A 16,517-nucleotide genomic window follows, 5' to 3' on the forward strand; every position below is an offset into this window, starting at 1 on the left:
GGCATGCAAGCAAAACACAAAAATGCATGTCTCAGAACTTAAAACTACACTGTAGCATAAAATCCACTCTAGATATACCTTAACAATCCTTAAAGTTAACATGTGTAAGATCCACAGAGAAGACAATGTCTGGAGCCTAAGTTCCAACATGTTTAGAGTGGTTTTAAATACTGAGTTTTCCAGTGACCTACCCTAACAGAAAGGTATAACACAAGTTCAGGGTGATTAGCCAGTGAAAGACATCCTTTTAAAGAGGTTTTATTTGTTTTATATGTTTATCATATGTGTTATACAACTCTTTTATACAAAAAGGATATTATTCAGAGGAATATAATAGAGCACAGGGTCCCTTTAATGTACCATTCAAAATGTCCAGTAAGCAATAAAAAATTACTAGATACACAAAAAAACAGGAAAATGAGAACCATGTTCAAAAAAAAAGTAAACAAACAAAAAGTTGACTCAAGATAATCTAAATTTTGGGCTTAGCAGGCAGTGTCTTAAACAGTACATACATAACATACGCCTATATTTTTAATGTAGGCCAGAGGATCATGAGGTTGTCTTGAAGAGTGAATAAACAAATTTATCAAGCAGAAGTCTATATTCAACCAAATATTTTTAAAATAAATATGAAACATAGACATTTTCACATGAATTGTAAAAAATTAAGTAAATTGTCAATAGCAGACATGCATTACAAGAAACATTAAAGGATGTTCTTTTAGCTGAAGAAAAATGATGATAAATGGAAAATTAAATCTAGAGGAAGAAATTTAATTCCTGGGGCAAAAACTAAGACTTAAAATAAAACTCCACAGTAATAAATTTTAAAAATACAGGGCAGTACAGAGAACTCCCATATACCCTCTACCTGAAACAGGTTCTCACATGAACATCTTGCATTTAGTGCGGTACACTTGTTAAAATCAATATGATTAATTTTGGACAATTCTCAGCCATTATTGCTTTAAATATTTCTCCTGCTCCTTTTTCTCTTTTTTCCCTTCTGGTATTCCCATAACAAGTATGTTATGTCTTTTTTATTTGCCTCATAGACCTCGGATATTCTGTTCTTTATTATTATTATTATTATTCTTTTTCTTTGCACAGTTATGTTTCTATTGATGTGCCTGCAAGCTCATTGATTCCTTCATTGGTTGTGTCCAATCTGCTGATGAGCCTATGAAAGTCATCCTTCATTTCTGTTAGTGTTCTGATTTATAGTACTTCCTTTCAATTTTTTTAGTTTTCATCTTCTGATTATATTATATATCTATTCTTGCATATTATCTACTGTTTCCATTAGAATCCTTAACATATTAGTTATTTTAACTTCTCTGATAATTTTTAAATCTGTGCCAAAATCTAAGCCTGAATCTGATACTTACTTTGTCTCTTCATAATGGATTTTCCTTACCTTGTAATTTTTTTGATTGATATTAATAGGAACTGACTTAATTAGGCTTTTAGTGTGAGGTTGTATGTTAATCTGATTAGGAAGAGCTTAGCTATGTGTAAGTTTTCTATAGGTAGAGGTGCCAGAGGTCTCAGTTGCCTCTAGTTTCCTTGTTTCTTTATTTGTTTTTTCTCCCCATTGTCTTTGGGTTTCCCTAATAACTCCTTCTTAAGTAGAAACTGTCCTGCAGTTTTCTCAGCTGTAATCCACTGTTATTACACCAGAGACCTGTTGATGTGGTGGTTAAGTGTTGGGAAAGGGAAGCATTCTATAATCTTATGATTGAATCTCAGTTTTTTAGTGGACCCAAGTCCTTGGGCCATGATCTTTAAAAGCATTTATTAGCCTTTATTCCCCTTACTGCATCTGTGATAGGAGGCTAGAGGGAAAGTAGTTTCCCTCAGAGAACAAGGACTTCTTATGAAGAACACTCTGGGTGTATTTTTTAAAAGTTTTTTCCAGCTTTATTGATATATAGTTAACATATAACACTGTATAAGTTTAAGTTGGATAATATGATGATTTCATAATCATATAATGCAAAATGATTATCCAGGTATATTTAAAAGTGATTTATTTTCTCCTTTCCCTGCCTGAAACAGGAGCAACTTTTTTCTCTAATACTTGCTATGAGAACCTGGTGGAACTACTAGAGGTAATACCCATGAAAGCAGGGGGACCTCCCTACAACTGGGTCCCCAGAAGTTTTAATTCTCAAGTTAGTTCACATTCAGACTTAGCAATTTCTCAAAGTTACTATGCACATGTTCTTACCTCTTTCTGACTCCAGGGGTTTCTGCTTTACTTTAGCTGATCTCAGCAGTGGTTTTCTGTATTCAATTTGCTTGATTCTCAAGACTTCAGAGTGTGGTTTGCCCCCTGTGACCCCAATTCTCTGATAGATTTAAGAAAATGTATTCATTTTTTCATTTTGGGCTTTTATTTTTATTGTTGTGAAGACAGGAGTGATAACTTCCAAGCCATTTACATGTCAAAGCTTAAACCAAAAGCCATTGATTTCTTTTTCTATTCTCCTAGCATATTTCCAGTGTTCAATATGGTATTATTACATATAGTTACCTTGCCTGCACATTAGATCTCTAGACTTATTCACTCTATATAGTTTCATCTTTGTACCCTTTTATGACTACCTCATTACCCCTCACTCCCAAGCCCTTGGTAACCACTATTCCATTCTCTGTTTTTATGAATTTAACTTTTTATTTTTTGGAGATTCCACATATACATGAGGTCATAAAATATTTTGACAAAGGTGACAAGGATATTCAACAGGTATGCTTATCATTTGAATAAACAACTAAATAGCCATGTGAAAAATACTTGGAGGTAAACATTTCTAAGAACTCATTGAACACTTCACTTAAAATCTGCATTTTGTTGAATATAAAACAACTTCATGAAAATTGATTTTTAAATGTAGTTTTGCTATATTCTGCCCTGTGTCTAGAGGATTGCCTAGCACATAACAGGTTCTTGATAAATATTTATCAAATGAATAAGTGAACTAACTGGCTTATTTAACAAAGGTGCAAATTAAACAAGTAAATATAAAACAACATATAATTCAATTCTGGGATGAACTGCACAGACAATAATTACTGCAGAAGGTCAAAAAAGGGAGAGCTTGGTGAGAGTTTGGAGAGGAAGGGAAAATAATCCAACTGGACTTTGAAAGATACATAAATTATAAGGAAGAAATGGCTCCCTTTTTGAGAAAAGAAAACAAGCACTTGCGAAAATGCATTAAGACAAGAATGAATATGAGTATACAAATCTTGATCTGAAAACTATCTTGGGAATTGTAACAAATAATTTTTAATAAGTAAATAATTATAATAAATAATTTTAACCAGATGTAGTGGATGGGTTAAATTTCCCTGAAATATTATAACATTTGATTCATCACTCCATTTTAAAGCTCAGCTCAGTCAAATGTCATTGCCCATGGGAAAACTGATTTCATGATTCTATCAAAAATAGGATAAAAAATTATCTGTTCACTCTCTTTCGCCTTGCCCTGCTTTATTTTTCATTGTTGACGTCATATCTCCATGAAAGCACATTGCTTGGTTGTTTACTGACTTGCTTTATGTCTGAATCTTTGCTACCTCTAGAATATAAGCTTCATGAGGACAGAACTCTTAATCACTAGTGATTCCTCAAAATGTTTTTTGAGTGAATGAATGATTATTAAAAAACAATCTCCAACATTTACCAGCTATGTGAACCTGGAGAAGTTACTTAAAAATTCTAACTCTCAGAATCATCATTATTTAATGAAGATAAAAATAAGACTACTGCTACCCAGGGTTTTATGGGGATTAAATTGGGAAAAAAACATTTCAATAAATAAATAGTAGTCTCCATAGATTGAATGTTTCAAATGTATTTCAGCACCTTAAAAGTTGACTAATGATAAAGTTCTTTCATTTCTAATATAGGGGGAAAATGTTCCCCATAAGGCTGAAGGCTTTTATTCTCAGAGTCCCTGTTGTGGTGCCACTTAAGGCTCTGGGAAAGCCCATGGGGAAAATTATTAGCAAAGTTCCAGGGCATAAAGCTCCATGTTCTCATTGGTTCAATTTTTAAAGCGGACTCAACTCACATGCTGTATCTGCAGGACAACCATTTATAGAGTTCACTGATACTGTAATTCCTTGAGGCAAACTGACTATAAACTTGTTTAAGAGAAAATGAAAAAAATGTCACACCTTTCATTTCAGCTGACGTTATTAGAGTTTTGGTTCCAGCATGACTCCAAGTATATAAAAATTCAATCTGGAGTGAAGACATTTACAACACAGGTGGTGAATGCACCATCAGTGGATGAACTATCACATGACCAGGTGGTACAATCACAGCCTCCCAGACCAGGTCACGCAGGGGAATAAACACGTATCATACCCACCACACAGAAAAGTAAGTTTCTAGAAGCACCCTTGTGTTTACGATACATCGTAAAAACACTCTTGAGCTTTAGAAGGTAACTTGGAAGGCCACGAGAAGAAAATCCCGTTTTCTTGAAGCCTTTAAAAAATTTTTTTAAATTTTATCTATCTCAGCACTATGTATGTGTTCCCTGGTCTCTAAAAACAGATTTCATGTGGCCAAAAGTCCTTCAGAGAAATTTTACACAGAAGTCCAGGTGCTCCCCATCTGGCTTCTCCCCCACAATTCTAACCTGTCTCTCACACTGCTAGCAGATGAATGTGCCCCAAATGCACCATTTTTTCCTGCCAGTCCTTCCCATAGGCGCTTACTGGACTCCCCCACTGCTTATGATTTGAAGCTCTAATTCCTGAGATTAACATCCAAGGACCTGAATATTTGGCTCCTCACTATCTTTCTAATACTATCTTCTACCACTCCCTTCAAAATGCTTTTATTATATTCTTGATAAATATGATTTTCCAATTGGTACTTTTCTATCCCTAAGCCTTTCTTGCCTCATTTTCCCTTCCAGACAGATCATTAATTAGACTGCTCTCTGTCCATTGTGAAATACTCATCTAGTTCGAGAAGCATTTGGTTTTATTTTTGTATTTTACTTCTGCCCATTGTAACACTACATGTCTTAGAACTGTTTTTGTGCTTGTGGCGTAATTCCAGCTCATCCATTTTATTCATTCCACAAATTTCCACTAGGTGCCAGGTACTGTATGCTGTACTCTGGAGCATCAGGTGAACAAAAACAGATTTGGTTTCTGATCTCATAGCACTTTTAGCTAGTGGACCTACAGACATTAAATAATGGCAGAAACAAATATACTATTATAACCGTAAAATGAATGACAGGAACAAATACTATGAGAGCTTAAAATAGTAAATTTGACCCAGTCAAGAAGATCAGGGGAGGCTTGCCTAATGAACTGACAATTTAGATGATGAGATCTGAAGAATAACTTCAGGCTTACTGGATAAAGAGGGTGGGAAAGGGAGTTTCTGGCAGAGTGACCTGTATTGGAATGGAATAAGGCAACCAAAGGACTGAAAGAAATCAGCTGATGGATCAGAAAAACAGAGGCATGGTGTGAAGAAAGGTAAATTGGAAATTAGATAGTGGTCAGGCCATGGGTAGCCTTCAAGGTTCTCAAACATTTTAGTCTTGGGAAACTTTTACATTCTAAAAAGTTACTGGGAACACCAAAGAGCTTTTCTTTGTGTATGCAATATATTTATTAACACTTGCTATTTTATAAACTATACCTGAGAAAAATTTTAAGTGTTATTTAATTCATTTAAAATAACAAAACCATGAAAGGTAAGTTACAACTGAAACCAAAGAAATACAAATGATTATAAGAGGTAACTAAGAAAAATGTATGTCAACAAACTGGACAACCTAGAAGAAAAGGATAAATTCCTAGAAAAGTGATCTTCCAAGACTGAGCCAGGAAGAAATAGAAAATTTGAACAGACCAATTACAAGTAATGTAATTGAATTAGTAATTTTAAAACTCTAGGACCAGATGGCTTCCAGGAAAATCTGACCAACCATTTAAAGAAGAGTTAACACCTATCCTTCTCAAACTATTCCAAAAAACTGAAAAGGAAGTAAAGAGAGAGAGAGAGAAAAGGAAAAGTTCATACACTGCTGATAGTATTGCAAATTAGTGCAGCCACTATGGAAAGCAGTATGCAGATTTCTCAAAAAATTAAATATAGAAATACCATATGACCCAGCAATTTCACTTCTGGGAATTTACCCAAAGAAAACAAAATCACAAAATTCAAAAAGACGTATGCACTCCTATGTTTACTGCAGCATGTACAGTAGCCAAGACATGGAAGCAACTTAAATGTCCATTGACAGATGAATAGGTAAATAATATTTGGTACATATATACAATGAAATGTTGCCCACCCATACGAATGAATGAACTTTTATCATTTGCATAAACATGAATGGATGTAGGGGGTGCTATGATAAGTAAAATAAGTCAGAGAGAGAAAACAAATACCATATGATTTCATTTATACGTGGAATCTAAACATCACAACAAATGAAACAAACAAAAAAGAAACAGACTCATAAATTCAGAGAACAGTTTGGTGGTTGCCACAAAGGAATAGGGTTGGGGGAATGGGTGAAATAAGGAATGCAGAAAAGGTCAGTGATAATGTTTGCTATACTGAGTTGGTGGATGATTACATGAGTATATACACATGTCAAAATTCATTGAGCTATACTCTAAGATTTGTGCACTTTATTGTATGTACCTCAACTGAAAAAAAGTTCAAGGTAAATAAAGCCATTAGAAAGATAAAAAAAATAAAATACATTCATTACATGTTTACATATAACATATTTTTTATTTTTAAGAGAACTATGTATCTCGCAACAAAAAAGAATTAGCGAGAAGAGTAGCACAGTTTTATGTTTTTGCAAGTCCCTCTGTAATTTGTCCTAACACAGCTACATTCTCCCATCTACTTCTGTATTCTGTTGCAATGTCACAGGTCAGATATCATGGAAAACTTCAGTCCACTGAGAGACAATGAGAATGAATAAGTTGTATTATTATTTAAAAAATTAATTTTGACCTTGTGGAAAAGTTGAATAGATCCCTAAATGACACTGAGAATTGCTGTTATACCTTATCTTAGTAGATTTATGTCTTACCCCGTGCGGAGAAAGAAGAGGACATGCAGGTAGATGAATACAGCAGCATTTTATGGTATCTTAACTACACTGGTGGGCTGGACTAGGGTGTTTCACACTTAAAGAGAAGACGGAAGTGTCAGGTACTAGTTAGAACATTTAATAAACAAAACTTGGTGCTAGATTGGATATGAGAAAAAAAAAACAGTTGAAAAAAGATGAGTTCTGGTTTCCTGTTTTTTGCTAGCAGGTAGATAAAGTGTGCTCTTCGCTGAAAGAGGAAACAAAGAAGTGGAACAGTTTGGGGGAGCTCATTGTGAATTTAGTTCAACCAACCTGGGTCGGAAGTGTCCCTGAGACATCCCCCAAAATGTGAAGCACCTGCCTGTATGCCCAGAGGACACCCTGCAGGACTTGCCCAGAAGTATATATATGTAAGCCATGTGCCTCTGGCAGCTAGGAGAGCTACCGGTGTGTGCAAGTTTGCATTTGCTTAGGGGAAAATACAAAGCACCTAGAGTGTGGAAGTAACCCCGGGGGAACTCCTAAATGTAAGTTTGAGGTGAGGAAGCCATAGTAGTAATACAAAAAGAAAAAACAGGGTAACCACAGAGTTAGAAGAAAAACCAGGAGCGTGTTCTCATAGGGAAAAACCAAGGGGGTGAGATTCCTGAGAAAGACAGGACCCAGATTAAGTTAAAGTTGTGTTGTTATTGTCTTTAATGTGACCCTGGAAAAAAAAGCGCCAGCAACCCAAATATACAATTATATGAAAATGGGAATAATATTAAAAAATAAAGACTGCACAGAAACATCAAAGCTAGAAGTGAGATTTTGAATTGAAAGCAGTTCATATGTCAGTCAGAGCTTGTGTGAAGAACCATAAATAAAAATGCCTTCAAAGACATTATTACACCTGATCAGGTAACGTAGGTAACAGAGGTGTGGGTGCTGCACTCGTTTACTTAATCCTTCAAACAAGTCTTGGGAAGAAATGCATATGAAGATGTTTCATCTTTGACTAAGCATAGATGTTCCGGGGCTCTGCAGAATCGGAGGGCTTGACCACTGCATTTCTACTTAGGAAGCTCATAGTGTGTTAAGGTCTTCTTAAATGCCCTTAGAAATTAGGATCTACTATAGGCTGGTATGTTTCCTTCCTGAGATTCTTTTATTAAGAAAATTGTCTCAAATGCAAATGTATCTGATCCTCTGTAATAAGCTTCCTATGGGAATTAATGAATTTAATGTAAATTATTGTCCACAATATTGATCAGGAAGGATAAAAAGCAAAAGAAAGAAAAGTTGGGGAAGCAGACAGCTGAGAATATCCTTTCTGCACAGCAAAGGAAAACCACAGGGTAACCTGGACTGACTTAGAGCAGCAGATATTTTAGCACATCAGCCATGTGCCAACTACTCTGGCAGACACAGCAGATAAAAATGTGAAAAAGAAAACATTTATACTCTGTGACTAGGCATGTATAAATGTATTAATTCCAATACAGTGTAGTTAGTGCCATATTTTTCTTCATCTTTATCTTGGTTGAAGGAAAAGGTACAAGGATTTTAAACTCCCTGAGAGATAATGAGGTATTGAAAAGGCAATGGAAAAAAATCCTCTCCTGGAATTAGAAGAAATTGAGAGACCTAGAACTCAGATTGGATGAAATTACAGTATGGCTTATTTAGGTCCACCAGTAATCTAAGCTTCAGAGAAAGCTAGGTATTTTGATAACAAATGAAGTCAGCAGAAATAGAAAAGTTGGAGGAAATGCTGCCTGTAGTTTTGATTTAGGTTAATAGAGAAGACCAGACTATTGGTGGCAGCTACGACAGGGAAACGGAGGCAGCTATCGAAAGGAAGTCAAAGGCACTCGTCCCCAACCTGCTTAGGAAGCTGTTGCAGATAGCTTCTTCAAATAATATTTGGGATAAGTCAATGGTATTGAAAGGAAACAGAAAGTTACCTTAAATTCTCATGGATAAAATAATCTTGTACAAAATCTATCATTTTAGTCCTTACTACTTTCATTTTCTTATACCTGCCTTAAGTTACTTTGTTAAGCCCTTTTTAAAAAGAGATTCACTTTTTGTTGAAAATACAGGTTTGTGAAAAAAAAAAAAGTCACTCATTCATTTTAAAAGTTTTGTTGTGTGATGATGCTATGTATTATCACCGAATTATGGGATTGAAAGCAACTCAATCCCATAAAGAAACATTGTGTAAAACTCTTCACCATTTCAGCTGCTTACAAGGAAGTAGTGGAGGCAACCCCTTCACAGAGCTGAAAAATGTTCCAACAGTATCACCCAGGATATTGTTAATCATTCAACATTAGAACTTTAGAAATAAATGCAGCAAGCATGTCAGAGATACCCCTCTCATGCGTAACTCTGGATGATTGCTGTGGATGAGGAACAAGTAACTTTACCAGGTTACCTGGATGCAGACCTATCCATTCCTATGACCTTTAGCACAACACATTCACAGTGCCAGGAATATGGGAGGAGCCCACAATGTGCGTGGACTCAGTTGATCAAAAAGAACAAGATTTATGAATCTTAGCCTTTACCTCAAAATTCCAGTTCAAACTTGATCTGTGACCTTCTGACAATTAAGCCATCAAGGACTCAGCCTAGTGTATGCAACAAATACTGTGATGACAAAAACGAAAATGACAACATGTGCAAAGTACTACTGGGGCAAATATACGAGAGCCACAAAATAACCCAGAAAGGGTAACTCCAAAGGGAAATGCTTCAGCTATGCTTTAAACACTGAACAGACATTTGCCAAGAAAAAAACATGAGCAAGCCACGATAGGTAGAGATCTGACAAAACGATCAAAGGCACCCACCATAGGGTAGAAAGAAGCATGTGGTCTATTTGTGAACCAACAGTTATTTGGCATTGACCAAGTAAGATATCTGGAATGTGCCTGAAAAAGGCTGAATGCAGAAACCCACTCGGTAAATGTCCTCATATGCCATCAGAAGGGGTTTGGGCTTTATGCTATACATTTGCAAAGGGAAGATTTTAAGACTTACTCCCTATTTTCAAAAACAGTATCATTTGTGAAAGTTCAATATGTAAAAATGAATACACATGAACAAGGAAATGAGCACCCACACCACATTTAGTCTCCTGAACACCAGAAGAGCTGGAGAAGACAGGGAGGCTGAGTCCACCAATGCTAGGGAGGTAAAACTGAGTTGTTCCACCCTCAGACACACCTACCCAGCAAAATTACAACCACAAAACCTGCAAGCTGCCTTCCCTTGGGAGGGGAGGGGACGCTTCTATGACCACACTCCATGGTGACCTTCCTTCCACCCAGCAACATTGCCTACCAGCAGTCACCACAGCCTTCTCTTCATCAAGTTTTCCTTGCAGGTTGTTTGGCAGAGTCCCACCTTAAACCATCTCTTACCCTACACACTTGCTGTAAGATCTCATCCTCTTTTAGGGTTTAAGACCCGTATGCCAGCAATCCCCAAAACATATCTCTAACCATGTTACCTCACCTGAGAGTCCAGCTGGGCTTTCCTACTTGGCTGTCTAAGACATGTTCAACTCAGAATGCTAAAATTGTAGCACTCAAAAGGATCTGAAATTGTCCCTGCTTATGTCCACATTGTAGAAGAGAAACAAAACCCAGGGGTGTTTATTGCTCTCCCCAGTTTGTCTTTCTCCTCAGTACCTGAAATGGGAATAGAACCCAAATGTCCTGACTCGTATTTCTTCTTTCCCCATTATTTAATTTGACATATGCATTGATTCCAATGATGATTTATGCTAGTGAAAGGCACTGAGCTAGGCACTGCAGAGAAAACATAGATGGGATTGATGCTTCGAGCTGCTTATGATCCAGTATAAAGAATAAATATGTACTGTAGTACAAGTCAAAATACAAATGCTCCATGAAAACTGTAGGGAAAGAGCTATAGGGATTTAAATAAAAGTCAGTTTGTGCTTTGTTTTGTTTTGTTTTTATATTTTAATATGTGATACATACTTGTATGTTTCTTTCATGAATTTAGTTATACTCCTAACTGCATTTACATACCAAGCATATGTTGACATGCACACAATCTCTCCCAATGAAAGCTACAAATTAACTCGAATCATAAAAGGGGCTTTGTGAATTTTCTCCCCCAAAAGGAGCACAATGTCATTATGTTTCTGAGTCTAGGGAAAACAAGGATGGAGACATATGCAAAGAGACAGTAAAGCAATTGAAGCCCAGAGTGGTTGGTTTGTTGCAGAAACTGTGCAATGGATCCTGAGACAAGCTGTTAGGACTGCTTCCCATGCTGCTGCAAGGCTTCAGTATAGCCTTTGATGCAGAAAACAACCTGTTTGCTTATTTTGGTAGCCATAGAAGAGCCTCAGTCTTGGAACTGCAGCATCCACAATAGTCCCTTCTGTCTTCTCTTAGATTTTTCTAGATTCAGAACTCATTGGGAAGGACAGAAAAATGGAGAGCTCAGTAAAGTGAAATGCATATCACTAGGAACCTTTTCAATTCAAGTTTGTAGAGAGAATATCCATTAGGAAAGATGTTACAGCATAAGATCCCTGAAGTCCTCTTAAGGACTGTAAGTGATAATAATAAGGAACAAGAGTTCAGCAAGATCCACTGAGAACCTAAATTTTAATAGGAGTCTGACTGGTATTTTCCTAGGTTAAACCCTCTGGCTCAGAAAAAGGAGGAAAGTTATGACAGTGAAAAGCAGCATCAACTCTCCCAGGGTCCTCCATAGCTCTTGAACCTGCAAAATTCAAAGCAGCAGAAAATGATGAGAGATTCATTTCCAGGGTAGTAGGAGAGCTAAAAGAAAAATGCCTTGAGTCATAGTGAAAACACTGGAAAATAAACTTCACAGTGGAAAGTATAGGCAAGAACTCTGAAAAATTATCCCTTGCAACATTAATATATACAACATATTCATAAGAAAATAGCACAAAATATAGGACTGAAAATACAGGTAGTATGGTAGAAAAAAGAGCTTTTCAAATCTTAATGAGAATCTGAATCACCCAGAGAACTTGTTAAAATTCAGCTTCTAATTTGGTTGGTCTGGGGTGGGGCCTGGGATTCTGCATTTTTAACAAGCTTACGGGTGATGTTCCAGGTCCTGTGGACTCACAGACCACACTGTGAATGGGAAGAGGAAGGAAAATTAATCAAATTAGGGGTCAGAAAACCTGAATGGTACTCTCTTCCTCTCTCACCCCACTGTGCACATGCACATGTGTGTGCATGTGCACATATGCATGCATACACACACACACAACCATGCTTCTTACAAACTTCATCATCTGTAGGCAGAAACCTAGCCTCTGTGGCTCTCTCTTCCTATAAAATGGGATACTAATAATATGTCTAAAATAGACTCTTAATTGAGAAATAACATACATGAAAATAATTATAAAGCTATATAAATAAACTTTATTGTTATATGAACAAAGGGAAATATGAAAAAACTTATTTTAAAAGAAAAGCCACTGAAGGTAATGATAATTAGTATATAAAAGTTTCATATTTATAAAACTGAAATTAAATTGCTTTCCATCTCTGGTTACAACAGCTCTAAGAATCTACAACAGTAGTTCTCAAACATCGTTGCCTATTAAAATCACACAAAAAAACTTAAAAAAATAACTACTGCTGCTTGGGAATTTCTCATTTTCCCCCAGTTCTGATGCAACTGGTCTAAAGGGCAACCAGACACAAAGTGTTTTTATAAAGAAACTCTTCAAGAAATTCTAACACATAGTCAGTGTTAAGAACCACTGGCCCCTTGAGAGAAATGCTCATTGAGCAGAGCTGGCTGGGAAAGTAAGGGAAAGTCAACTGCAGAAAAGAAAAAGACCTGGATAGATGTTTATGGCAGTGGCACTGCCCACTGAAGGAAAACTGGTTTCTTCACTGAAAATATATTCAAAGAAAAAAAGGGCAGTTGGCGAAAGTGATGATAAGGCTTATCTGCCTGCTGGTTACTAGGATCAAATGAAGAAACATCTGTGAAGGCACTTGAACCTCTGTTAAATGCTATAAAGATAGGTAGTGTTGTTATTACTAGATTCATCAAACTCCTATACCTAGAATAGAGTGAGATGTTGCTATGAGGATTCCTTTAAAGCAGGCTCCTTCAGAATTTACCTCCTAATGTAACATCTTACAAACTGATAAAAATTATGGAGGAATCTGTGGGGAATGAGCTAAGTAAAATCTCTGACTATTGTTTACATTTTGTTTTTCTTCTTGTTCTTGACCTTAAAGATTACTTAATGCTTTACTAACCACGTACTCTTGAAATTTCAGTTTTGAAACAAAAACAACTTCTTGGCAGCCTCCTACAAATAAAGAAAATTTTAAGTGGCTCACAAACAAAAAGAAAGAAAAAAACTAGGCAAGCAGGTATGCCACATGGACAAATTTTATATAAGAAGCAGGCTTTAAAAGTAAAAACCCAACAGAAAAGAAAACACCACCAAAGGAAGGGCGTGAGGAGGAGGTGAGGTAATATTCTCCAGCCTCTATCTACCATTGCACAAAAACTCATAGCTCTTTGCTCATGGCTATCTAGAAAACCATGGCAGGCCCTTAGTCATGAGACAGTCTTGGATGGAAACTCCCTCAGGGGTTTCAGGGACTCTGAAGCACATAAAATGTAATAGTGTTGAGAAACAAACTAGCTAGTAGGCTAAATCTCATGGGGAAAAACAAAAAACTCAAAAACGTAAAAAATAAAGCAATATAAATTTATAAAACTCCATGTGTGATTGCTTTCTTGTTTGTGGAATTCAGGGATGTATGTTTGGTGGTGCAGAATAAGCTGTGAACAGCTAATATTTATTGAAACATTGTAAAATGAATGAAAATCCACAGTCACCTGAGATAAAAGGCTACAGCTGAGACATACAATATATAGCCTAAAGCCTAGGAAGAAAGAATGTGGATGGTATTTCTTTGAGAAATTGGCACTTCTAAAAGCACCTGTGTATACTCAGGAATTTAGAAAGTGATGCTTATTATCATGGCCGATCACATGCTCATACAATATTTGAAAGGACCCTAAGCTTTCACTTTTGGCTGATCTCTAGGCCCAGTAGAAGCATAAAGTAGAAGCTAAGACAAAGTTGTAAATGACCAACTAAGTGTTGAAAAGGTGCACAGCCCACAGCAAATCTGTAAAGACTGGGAGAAGTGTTTGTTTTAGTCCCTGATGTTCAAGAAAATCTCTATCATAAAACTAGCTAAATACAGCCAAAGGAACAGAGACCTCAGTGAGTATACAAGACAAAGAATACAGTTATTGCAAAAATAGTTTGGAAAAGTAGTTAAGCAGATTATTGAAATCTTCAACAATCAAAAATAGCAAACCTTAAGGAAGGAGAAAAACCTTATTTCCAAAGTTATAATATTCAATTAACTAGTTTCTGACCAAAAAAGAAATTACACTGCATACAAAGGAATAAGGAAGTATAGCCCATTCAAAGGAAAAAAGCTAAAGCAATAGAAACAATCTCTGAGGAAGCCCAGACATTGGACATACCAGACAAAGACTTTAAATCAACTGTCAAAAGAGACAGTGATGCCTGCACCTATGAAAATCGGTCAATATTTCAGCATTATTTCTGGGCAAGAGCTTTGAATCATTTGAGCCAATGATTGGTTGAAGTTTTCATGTTCTGCATCATGTTAACATAAAAGTGTTAACCAAGTCCTTAAAATAAAAGTGTTTGGAGTAGATGGTACCAGCTAAGCTGACCATCTCTAAAAAATGTTTTGCTAGATAACTTAATAAATAGAAACATCTTATAGAACCACCCTTGTGTGTCTGCTTTGATTAGTGATAACTTACTTACAGAATGTTTCCCTAAAGTCCTGAATTAATTTCATTTGTGGAAAGTTGTGCTATGAAGTAATTATGATTCTGCCTATATGGAAAAATAACTATTATTTTCAGGTAGTTAGTATACGCTAGGCAATGTGTTAAACACTTTACATGTTGATTTTCATAAGAACTTTCTAAAGTAAATACAATTATCATCCCCATTTTACTAATGAGAGAAAACAGGCTTAAAGAAGTTGAACAATTAACTAAAAAGCTCAGAGATAGGATGTGAGAGAGTAGAGGTATAAACACTAGTTGCCTCCCTAACCAGAGTTTATCCACACTTATCCATTCATGGTATCATTTAAATGCTGTAGACTAGAGCCACCCAGATAATTCGGAATATTTTTTTTAATTTCATCTATGCTTGTTAAGTCAGCTTTCTTTTATGTGATATCCAATAAAAAAAGATCAAGCCCACAATTTAAAGAAGTCTTCTGGATTTAACATCTTAAATTTAACACAGAGTTACTATCAGACACATTCAATAATAAAGACTATAAATAGCACCATAGATGTCTGCCAACTTAACTATTTTAACCTTACAAATGTGTGACTCTCCTACTACTCAGTTAACATATACATAATTTTCTCCACTTCTAAAATTAAAGAAAAACCCATTGGCTATTCCTTGCCCTCCATTTAAAAAGAAAAGAACAAACCTCTCTATTTTGAACAAACTTTTAGTATATATATATATATATGCCTTTCAGACAGGTTGATTTAGCTAAAAATTTGAATGACCTTTCAGTAATTGACATAGTAAAAGTAAAGTAAAAGATACAAAAATATATGGCACATGTATATATCTGATGCACAGTTACTGAGAAAAGTAGAATAGCACAACTGAGTAATAAAAATGAGCAATTGTTATACCTAAGTAGTTTGGAAAATACTTGGCAAAGAATTTGGTGGTAATAGAAATAAGGTTTTCATTCTGAAATTCATTACTCTTGTTTTTCACCTTGATGATTTAAAAGTCCTAAATGAGAAGTTGGATAAAGCTGGTTGTGGGTAGAACCAGAAAAGGAAGTGTGTATACAAAGAAAGAAACAATGAGAAACTGCTGAGGATAGAAGCAAATGTTTACTATACAAATGGAAATTTAGCCCAACACAGAATGAGGTAACCCCTCTGGAGAAGGCACAATGCACACAAAGGTGAAGAACAGAGGTGGTTGACAGACAGAATAACTCACCTGATGTTGGATTTTCCTAGCCAACATCCTTTCTAAATCAGGCATCTTTTGTTGTGAGTGTCAAGAGAATACAAAGACAGTCTAAATCCAACAAAGGAAATCATTGATTCCAAAAGAATAGATGAAAACCCATTGATAATGAGCCCCAGAGCAATTCAACCTAGAAAATATTTGGCAGCATAAATTGAATGTGGCTCAGCTCCTTAGGGAATATCAAACCCAGAGACTTGTCCTAGGATTTGATTGTTAGAAATTCTCTTTAATTAGGATGACTTTCATATTGTACTGAGGTCACACTATAAAACTTTATCCTACCTGGGAAATAAAAG

The 16,517-nt window shown here is 35.9% G+C and overlaps 1 long non-coding RNA gene across 1 annotated transcript in view; it reads right to left on the bottom strand.

Moving 5' to 3' along the window:
* The window catches only part of LOC140850198 (uncharacterized), a 164,050-nt gene that overhangs the window by 7,626 nt on the left and 139,907 nt on the right, over window positions 1–16,517 (bottom strand). The gene's annotated exons all lie outside the window — the stretch shown is intronic.

Source organism: Manis javanica, chromosome 1 (genome assembly GCF_040802235.1).
Source record: "Manis javanica isolate MJ-LG chromosome 1, MJ_LKY, whole genome shotgun sequence".
Classification (NCBI taxonomy): Eukaryota; Metazoa; Chordata; class Mammalia; order Pholidota; family Manidae; genus Manis; species Manis javanica.